Source organism: Dasypus novemcinctus, chromosome 13, assembly GCF_030445035.2.
Source record: "Dasypus novemcinctus isolate mDasNov1 chromosome 13, mDasNov1.1.hap2, whole genome shotgun sequence".
Classification (NCBI taxonomy): domain Eukaryota; kingdom Metazoa; phylum Chordata; class Mammalia; order Cingulata; family Dasypodidae; genus Dasypus; species Dasypus novemcinctus.
Genome location: NC_080685.1, coordinates 341,943 through 352,129, shown reverse-complemented (window position 1 = coordinate 352,129; position 10,187 = coordinate 341,943). Strand labels below are relative to the sequence as shown.

Sequence of the window (10,187 nt, the reverse complement as noted above, 5' to 3'; positions counted from 1 at the left end):
ATTAAGTAACATTGTATAAATAAATGCCTGGCCTGTACCTTCAAAAATGTCAATGTCATGGAAAACAAGAAACGGCTGAGAAACTGATTAAAGGACACTGAATAGTTATGAAAACGAATTGCAATGTTCTCCTCTAGTCTGGATCCGGGACCCAGAGAGAAAAATTTCTGTACAGTATCACTGGAACAATTGGGGACATTTGAAAAAGGTCTCTGATTAGTGGCGTTTATCAATGTTAAATATCCTGATTTTGAGGATTAAATGATTTTCTAAGTGAATATCCTTGATTTTAGGAAACACACACTGAAGTATTTAAGGAGCATCAAGTCTGAAATTCACTCTCAAATGGCTCCGGAAAAGAAACGAGAGGATTACAAAGCAGACGCCAACCTGCTGGCCCCGCACCGCAGACGCCTGCCCGCGCCCTGACCGCTGCCTCAGGCCGCCCATGGGCCTCAGACCCCCTTGCCTGCTGCCTCTGTGAGGGCCACGGAGACCGGCCCAGCCCCTCTCCTTGGGGTGCTCCCTTCCGCGGCCCTGTGGGCGACCCCCGGCCTGGCCGACCCGAGGAGGGGTCTACCGCAGCCCCCCCAGAGCGAAGGGCCTGCTGCTGCTCCATCCTGCACCTCCAGCCCTTGTAGACCTGTCCCTGTCCCCAGACTACCCAGGCCTCGCGAGGGGCGGGGGTGGGCGTGGGCACGGGGAGCCGGGCGTGGCAGGAGCGGGGGTCCCCCTCTCGGGGCTGGCGCCTGCCTGGGGACCCCATCGGGTAGGGACCTCCCCCTACTCTGCCTCTTTTCAAACATGCTGTAAATGTTTTCTTGAGTCTGAAAAGGCTGTGTTTTAAAATTCTGCATGCAGTAAAATTCACTTAGGTGTACAGTTCTGAGTTTTAACAAACTCAGGTTACAGAACAGTTCCAAGTTTCCCCAAAAGGGAAGACTGTGTTTTCTAAAAGTTCCAAAATTTTCTGGTAAAAGACAAAACGATGAAGACTAGCGTTTAATTTGTTAAATATTCAGCAAATATTTATTGCAGGTTGACTCTTCTCTGCTTTGGGGTCAAAATGGGGCTTGTCGGGAAGCACCGGCAGAGCCCTGCCTCCCCGCCGCGTCCCGAGTGGCCTCGGCCTCGGTTTGGGGAGAACGCGCCTTCCAGGGACCCAGCCTTGGGCAGAGGGCCCACGAGCGGGGAGGTGTGGGTGCCAGGGCCGCTGGCGGAGCCGGGGCCTCGAGGAGCTGCCCCACGGGGCCGAGGCAGGGGTGCCGCCGCGCTGCGCAGCCACCAAGGCCAGGAAAGGTCTAGAAGGGCGCAGACGCACGTGGAGGGCGTACATTGGTGGCAGCGCTGAGGAAAAATGAGGGGCCTGCTGTGGGGGGAGCGGTCGTGAGAGGAAACCAGCTGGCTATGCACAGGCCCCCGCTGTCCTCTCCCTGCCTCGCATTCTTTGGGAGCCAGGAACCTGCGAGCCATGGGGCTCCGGCAGCCTCCGGGAAGGCACAGTTCAAAACACCTGTGGAAACGAGGATGCAGTAGCTTATTTCTGTTTTCCACAAAATCCAAGTTAAAAGTCACTGGATGCAGCTCGGTAGTTGAGCACCTGCCTCCCACGGAGGAGGTCCTGGGTTCAATCCCCCACACCTCCTTGAAAAAAAGCCTCTGGGTTCCATCACAAGACCATAGACACTGAGCCCTGTGGTCATTCTCAGAATAAAAAGTGAATTTCATCAGACATGGACTGGATTAGGAACATGAATTATATCTGGAATTCAAAATAACTGCTGGCATCAGTGTTGAGGAAATGACATTTTAGGTTTCTTTATGTGAATAACACATCTGTGTCTAATCTGTATTAATACAACATTAACCGCAAGAATAATATTTCATAAATTTACTTTTTGTAATGTAATTACAAATGTAAAATGATTTCTGATTTTGGTTGTTGTCATTCATAATATACTATTCTAAGAAACTTATTTATTTTTGTTTTTTTAATTTTTATTGCTTTTTCTCTTTGTAATTTGAGGGACTGTTTTACTGAGTGGAACTTTAAAATATCTAAGCATAGACAATGTGATATAAGTATGTGAATATGTGAGATTTAACTTGGGGTAGGTGTTTAGTAGTTGAAAAATTCTAATCAAAAGGGCACAATTCAGCTTCGGCTACTGCGTGTTTCAGCCTCTTTTTCTCCAAGACTGAAGGCATTGTTATTTAACATAAGAAATTTAAGGCTTTTTTCCCGTTGCTGAAATAAGTGGTGTTCAAGATGTGAACCAGCTGGAACACGGGCAGCTCAGCTCGGCAGGAGGGGAGCAGCAGCCCGGCGAGCCGAGGCCAGCCCCCGGCACCCCCAGGCCCGGCGGCCGTCCTTGCGCAGGCGTCTTTGGAAGGCTGCACGCTTGATCCGAGTTGAAGTTCAGCTGAATAACCTGCGACAACATCGTGGCAAGGGCCCGGAATGCACTTTCCGTGAAGGTAGCTGGCGGAAGCCTGAGACGCCCGTGCGCTGGGACCCCGTCGCGTGCAGGCCTGGGCCTCTGCGGCCTGCGTGCTCAGGGACGCTGCACGCGTCACAGAGGTCGACCCGAGAGTAAGCAAGCGGCAGAGGAGAACTGCGGTCGCGTGGCCGCCAATTTCCTTTCGAGGTTACTTTCATCTTCCAAAATGAATGTCAATTCTGAAAGACCAAAATGGCTTAAAGCAGTTTGTCATGAAAGTCTTCCTATTAAAATCATTTTTTCGGTAGTCATGAAAACAAAGACATGCTTGGAAACAATTTTTAATGTTTCCACCAAGCCTCGGGTGGCAGGGCCTTACGTGTGCAGGTGCAGGTAGCAGACGAGGCTGGGGGCAGGTGGGGCAGTGACCGTTAAGACCGCTGGGCGTTCTCGGCTCAGCGGGGGAAATAAATGGGCAAATATTGAGCACCGTCTAATATGATTGGTATAAAGACAGGGATGCAGGATTTGGGGTGGGAGAAGAACCTCGCCGGCGGGGCTGAAGGGGCAGATCTTAAGAGAGGAAAGTTTTCTAGGTTGGGAAATGCCTGAGTAGTGTCTCTAAGGAAAACGTAAACAGTGAAGGGGCAGGTAGCAGAGGAAGGGGTTATAGTGGCAACGGTGCGTATGAGAAAAAATTGCATGGTGAATAACTTGACTACAGAGGTAGATGTTCCCGGATTATAAACACCAGGTAGATAATTATGAAAACGAGGCCGGGGATGTACTTGGATGGGATCCCGGCCAAGGGGCCCTATAAGCCATTTCAAGAAGCTTGGAATTTAGTCAAGGATTATCACCATCGTTTTCAAATAGCATCCTTTTTCAACCTTGATGAATTTAGGACCTCTGCATGATATTAACTGTATCGGTATTATTTTCATATTAAAAGAATAAACAATGTCAAAAAGTTAAAAAAAAAAAAAAAGCTGATCAAACATGCATGTCTCTCGGCTCCCTGACTCAACACTCCAAGAAAACAACTACAGAGGAATGAAATTAAAAGCTATAAATTCCAACAGCACAAATGAATGGAAGGAAGGATGACAGAAGAGAGATGTCAACTAATATTTGGAAGACGAAAGGTTGGGTGATTGATGTGGCAGAACAGATGAGCTAAAACCCTTCTACAACTAGAAGAAAGCAGATTCTTCTCTTAGACTTACAGGGATTGGCGAACCAAATCTGACCCACAGCGTATTTTTGGAAATAAAGCTTCATTGCCTCACACGCTTGTTTATGTATTGTCTGTGGCTGCTTTCCTACTACAACAGAGTGGAGGAGTTGCCCATAAAGTCTAAAATATTTATTACCTGACTCTTTACAGGAAGAGTTTGCCAACGCTGCCTTAGGGTCCTGCGTTCTTAGAAGCACTGGGGCCACCGAGGCAGGAGTGTGAGCAGGTGCGGGGCACGCTTGCCGGGTGTGCAAGAGCACAAGGCCCTGCCCACTCTTCCGGGGCCATTTCTGAGTTGTGTTTGCAGCAGGGAACCTGCGGCATGAGGTGAGGACTCTCCCGCCCCAGGAAAGAGCATCGTCCCCTGGAGCCCAGCCCTCGGGAGCGCTCTGCACTCCCCTCTCGAACCAGCGTGGACATGAACTTGGGCTCCTGCCTTCGTCACGAGCAGTAAGATGGTCTCTGACCCAGGAGTCTCGTGTCTTCTGCCGGCAACAGGCCACCTTGTCAGCTTGGAAACAGGGTGAAATCTCAGACCCCGAAGAGTTCTTGACAGAGGGATTGGAAACAAGGTGATTAACTTAAAGAGATGGATGATGGGAGAAAAAAGGAGAAAAGCCAATCCAGGAAGTCATCAAGCTAATATGAGTTCCATAGGAGAGAAAATAAGATATAAAGAGCAGAAAATTATTAAAGAAACAATCTAATAATATTTCCCACAGCAAAGGACAGGAATCTTCAGAATGAAAAAGCCCACAGAAAATCCATGCCCAATGCAGGGTGAAATTTCAGATAAAGAGAAGATAACAAAAGTGTCTACAGAGGGTGAAAATTAAAAACAAAACAAAACAAAACAAAACAAAAACAACAGGTCAACAGAAGACCCAGTTACCAGAACTGCATCAGACTTCTCAACAGTAGGACTGGATGCCATAAAATAGTGACACGAAGCCTTCAAAGATCTGTGGGAAAATGATCAAGTGTGAGAGTAAATTAAGGACATTTGTGATATGCAAGGACCAAAATATTTTACTTCTTATGTATCCTTTTCTGGGAAATTCCTAGAGTATGTGCTTCAGAAAAACAAGGTAGTAAAATATGAAAGAAGAAAACATAGTATTTGGGAAACGGAATCTAGTACAGGAGAGCAGCAAAAGGGAGTTGCAGGTTGACAACTGCAGCAGGCATAGAGAACAGCATATCCAGGTAAAAAGAGGAAGACAAAGGGCACTGGGGGCAGGTGTCCAGAGGTATAAACTGAATTAATACATTAAATGACAGAGGTTAAAGTTTTGGAAAATAGTATGAATAGACATTAGTCAGATCTGATGGAGTACTTGGGAAACAAATAAAGGAAAAACTAATCATTAACTACAGGAAAAACAGAAAGTTATTCAAGAAAGAAAATGTAATCCCAGTCCACTGCTTGATTCCAGTGGACAGTATTTACATAGTCATAATTATGTAACAATACTGATATAACAAAAAATCATGATTATTGCATTGGGAGAATGGGGTAAGAAGGAGTGGGGATGGGTATAGGATACTTAAGTCTTTACTGTAAGAGAAAATCATCAGGCATTGTCTAAAAATTGGCAAATCAAGAAATGTGCATTATTGGCATATTATTTGTGTGTACAGAGGTAAATACCAAAAGAGTTGAAGCAGGATGGGGGAAATGGGGAACAGTGGGCTGTTATTTTCTCATTCTAAGTCTTGATTATTTGATTTTTTTTTTAAACCATGTACACGGATTCGTTGGACATAAATACAAATTAGCTTATTCCTTTGGATTCTAAAGCAGTGTATGAGGTCTCGCACGCTTCCAAATACCCAGCTACAGATCAGTTCCAGGGGCCTGCTGCTGCCTTCTGCTGCTTACCTCAAGCTTTTCCTTCACTCTTATTGGACTCTTGCTCTGATCTCCTGCTCTCTGGGCATTCCCTATGCTTTCCAATCAATTCTTTTACCAGATACCAAGTTAAACTTTACACTAGACTCAGCGTGTACTTTGTTACGGTCTGACTCTCCAAAGCGCTTATCACCTATTACGTAGTACAAATCATTATCTACTTTCAGATAAACAGGTTATGAATCCACTAGGAGGTTAAAAGGGTGGGGGTGGGGGCTAATTTATAAAATATCCTAGAGAGAGCATTCCATAAGAATGCCATTTGTATAGGATGTGTCATCTCTGTGCATCCTCATCATTTCTATAATCAACTATATGTACCAATCACCCATTTGCAATGGTGCTACCCACCAACAAAAAAACACAAACACACATTAAGCAGAATCCAGTTTTTTGAAACTTTCTCTCTTAAAATGGACAAGATAATTTCTAAAGATATATGTTGGGAGTGATCAGGAATGACAAAATAAAGTAAAAATCATATGCACTGAAACATTACAAATAGAAAATAATTTAAAATTTTATATAGGTTTCATATTTATAAAAAAGAGGCTGGGGGAAGCGGATGTGGTTTAACCGACCGGGCTCCCGTCTACCATGTGGGAGGCCCTGACTTGGCTTCCCGGGGCCTCCTTGTGAAGGCAGGCTGGCCCACAACCGCGGAGAGCTGACGGCCCACAGCCGCGGGCAGCTGGTGCAGCAAGATGAGGCAACAAAGGGAGAGAAGCAGACACAGAAGAACGCACAGTGAACAGACACAGAGAGCAGACAGCAAGCAGGCTGCCGGGCGGGGGCGGGGGGGCGTATAAATAAATAAAATAAATCTTTAAAAAAAAGAGGCCAATGAAGAGGGAAGATGCAAATGTGGAATTTTGAGCGTTTTTCCTTTGTCCACAGAAAGGAGGAAGGGTATATTACTATTCATCCCACCCTGAAAATTCTTCTAAATGACTTCACACTGATTTTTGGGATCTCTGACTACTCTCCCCAGGATTTCAAGAGCAATGGCAGCGGCATCAGGTCTACAAAGGTCTCGGAGGACGTGAGGAGCTGTCCCTGCTGTTCAGAGGCTGCAAAGTGCCCTGGGCCCTCGACAGGCCGCCGGGCGCGCAGGGCTGGACGGCACTGTTTGAGCAAGAGGCTCGCTTTGTCCTTGCTTTGCAGTGCGTGAGGACACTGTTAGTGAAACTCTTGTTTTTAACCAGTCAGTTGCTGGGGGAGTCAACCGGCTCTACAGTGTTCTTAAGATGACAGCAGTTTCCAGCTCCTTCCATTCTCATAACTGAAGATCAACAGCCACTTTCAGCTGCTTTAGCTAATTCTTTTGACACTTATCTCCATATCTTTAAGTTCAGTGTTTATTTTTGTTTATTTTTAAGTCTTATTTTTGGCATTATTTGTTGAACTCTTCTTTGCCTGACCTTCCTGTGCTCCCCATCCTCCCGAATGTTCCCCAAAGAGTTATTTAAATTTTAGCAGTATCAATATTCAGAGTTTTCCTTCTTATGACTGTACACAATTCAGGGCTAATTGCTAGTGAACTATGATTAATTTTATTTTTCTCTATAATATTTAGTTTTCCCTAGAATTAATAACTTAAAATATCTTGGATTTCTAGTATCAATCATTATTTCAACACCAAACTCTCCAGCAGTTCCTGAAATCCCTTCACATCAGATTCTCCTCCATTTCGTTTTCTTAAGGAAGTGTCCCTGGAGGCCTCCTGCCTGCCCCCTCCCTGGCCCGGCCGCCCCCTCCCTGGCCCGGCCGCCCCTGCCCTGGCCCGGCCGCCCCCTCCCTGGCCCGGCCGCCCCCTCCCTGGCCCGGCCGCCCCCTCTCCGGCCCGGCCGCCCCCTCCCTGGCCCGGCCGCCCCTGCCCTGGCCCGGCCACCCCCTCCCTGGCCCGGCCGCCCCCTCCCTGGCCCGGCCGCCCGTGCCCTGGCCCGGCCACCCCCTCCCTGGCCCGGCCACCCCCTCCCTGGCCCGGCCGCCCCCTCTCCGGCCCGGCCGCCCCCTCCCTGGCCCGGCCACCCCCGCCCTGGCCCGGCCGCCCCCTCCCTGGCCCGGCCGCCCCCTCCCTGGCCCGGCCGCCCCCTCCCTGGCCCGGCCGCCCCTGCCCTGGCCTGGCCGCCCCCTCCCTGGCCCGGCCGCCCCCTCTCCGGCCCGGCCGCCCCCTCTCCAGCCCGGCCGCCCCCTCTCCGTCCCGGCCGCCCTCTCTCCGTCCCGGCCGCCCCCTCCCTGGCCTGGCTGCCCCTGCCCTGGCCTGGCCACCCCCTCCCTGGCCCAGGCACCCCTGCCCTGGCCCGGCCACCCTGGCCTGGCTGTCCCATGCTGGTGCACAGCCCCCACCTGGGGACCCTTTCTGCTCTGACCCGCGTCCCTGCTGCCTAGAGCCACCGTCCCTTTCTTGGTTCCCTTGTTTCCTTGGTGGCTTCTCGAGGAAGGGTGTGGAGAGACTGGCATTTTAGACATGCACAGATGACTGCTCCCAGAGTCGACGCGGACATTCCTGCGCTTTGTGTGTGACGTCCGGTGCCTCTCTCTGGGTGAAGCTACTCCCCCACGTCGCTGACGTCAGGTTTGGACATGAGGCTTGCTCGGGTCGGTGGAAGATGATGCGACCTCTGAGGAGCTCTGAGAAGCTCTGCTCTTTCATCCTGGGTTGGCGGAATAAAGACAGCGGAAGAGGAGGGCTATGAGCCACAGCCCCCAGGAGTTGAGCAAGAGATAAACTTGTTTCAAGGGCAGAGGTTACGGGATTTTTCTGTTTCCTTAGTAAAATTTAAATCTAAGCGTGTCTGGAAAATGTCTTTATACAATGTTTTCAACAAATAGTTTGGCTGGACATAACATTCTAGAACGGAAATCACTTTCCTTCACACTTTTGGAGGCTTACCTTCTAGTTTCCTGTGCTGTCACTGAGAAGTCCACAGCCGTGCTCATCGGACACTTTTGAAGAACCCCCTTTTAACCTCTGGAAACTGGAGCTGGGTCTTCTCTGTCCCCACAGCTCTGCATTCCACGGTCAGGGGCCTTGGCATCTGGTCCACTTTCGTCCTTTGTACAGAACACTAGGAAAATGCTTTCCATCTGGAAATTTGTGTCCTTTAGTTTTGCAAAAATTTCTAAAATTATCTTGTTGACCATTTCCTCCACCCATTTTCTTTTTCTGGAATGCCTGTTATCCAAATCTTGGATTGCTTTTCATACACTGTCTTTCCTTTTTTTCTACCTCTTTTATATAATTAATTTTTGCTCTGTTTTCTGAGGTATTTCTGCAACTTTCTTTCTTTCTACACTTTTATTTTTTCATTTTGGGTATTGTGTTCTTTATCTCTAAAAGCCTGTTTTTGCTCTTTTAATCTAGCTTTCCCTGAAAGCAGGGCCTGAAACAAAAGCTGCATGTAAGGAGGCTATCTGGAAGTGTCTCCAGGGATGGAAGGGCCGGGAGGTGATGGTAACTGAGGGAGAAGGACGTGTTTTCAGCTTGGCCGCCGCTCTGGGTCCACCCGGGCCTTGAGGCTTCAGGAGTCTCAGAACTGTCCGTTTAGGGAACAGAGTGCAAGTCCCAGCCCCGCCCCTCAGGCTTTATCCCATGGATTTCCAGGTTGTAAGTGCCAAGGGGGCTTACGCCAGGCAAATAAGTGCCTATATAAAAATTTTAAAACTTCTCTATCACAAAAGGTATCTGCGGGAGGCTCAATAATCACTTTCCAAAGCAATCCATGTCCCAATTCCTAGAACCTGTGAATTTTACCTCATACAGCAAAAGGACTTCACAATGCAACATGGAGAGATTCTCTTTGGTAATTCAGGGGGTCCTAGGTGTAACCACAGGGGTCCTTGGAAGAGGGCCATGAGAAGGCAGAGAACAAGGTGAGGCGATGATGGGGCCTCTGGTCTCTGCGGTTTCTGACGAGAAATCCATCGCTCACCTTGTTCTTTCCCTAGAGGAAGTGTTGTTCTCTGACTACTTTCAAGATCACGGCCTGCAGTTTTCAGCTGTGTCATTATGATGTCCGGATTTATCTTGTTTGGAGTTAACCGAGCCTTTTAAATCTGTACTTTATGATTTTCACTAAATTCGGAACATGCTAAGTCGTCATTTCTTCAAATATCTTTTCAGCACACTTCCTGTTCTTCTGGCACTGATGACACAAATGTCAGAGCTTTGTTATTCTCCCGCAGGTCTCTGAAGTGTGTTCATTCCCCCCTCCCTTGATCTTTTCTCTGTTGTCCAGATTAGAAAAACTCTTTTGCTCTACATTCAAGTCCACTGACTCCTCTATCATCCCCATTATGCTAGAGACCATTCAGTGAGTTTTAAATTTTGGTTATTATGTTTCATTTCTTCATATCATTTATTTCTTTGAAGAGACTTTGTTTTCCCATTGGTTTCAAGGCAGTTCATATTACTAGATGGAGCATTTTATAAGAGCTGTTTTAATGTCTGTGTCAGGCAACCCCAACGTCTGTGACATGACATTACTGGTGTCTGTTGTCTTTTCCCATGTGAATTGAGGTTTTCCTGTTTCTTCATGTTAAGTAATCTTACATTGTATCCTTGATGTTTTAAATATGTGATTAACATTGGGTC

The 10,187-nt window shown here is 47.9% G+C and overlaps 1 long non-coding RNA gene across 3 annotated transcripts; it reads right to left on the bottom strand.

The window, feature by feature from the left end:
* Nucleotides 1-717: 717 nt before the first annotated feature.
* On the bottom strand, nt 718-9,305 carry LOC131280829 (uncharacterized). Of its 3 annotated transcripts, XR_009188474.2 has the most exons (4): nt 8,487-9,305; nt 7,940-8,247; nt 3,815-4,640; nt 718-2,680 (listed from the first exon to the last, which is right to left on the bottom strand). It is a non-coding gene; the product is annotated as an uncharacterized lncRNA (long non-coding RNA). The 3 variants fall into 3 exon arrangements; XR_011645340.1 differs by lacking the exon at nt 8,487-9,305 and having other exon boundaries at nt 7,940-8,257; XR_009188475.2 differs by lacking the exon at nt 8,487-9,305 and having other exon boundaries at nt 7,963-8,257.
* Nucleotides 9,306-10,187: the final 882 nt, after the last annotated feature.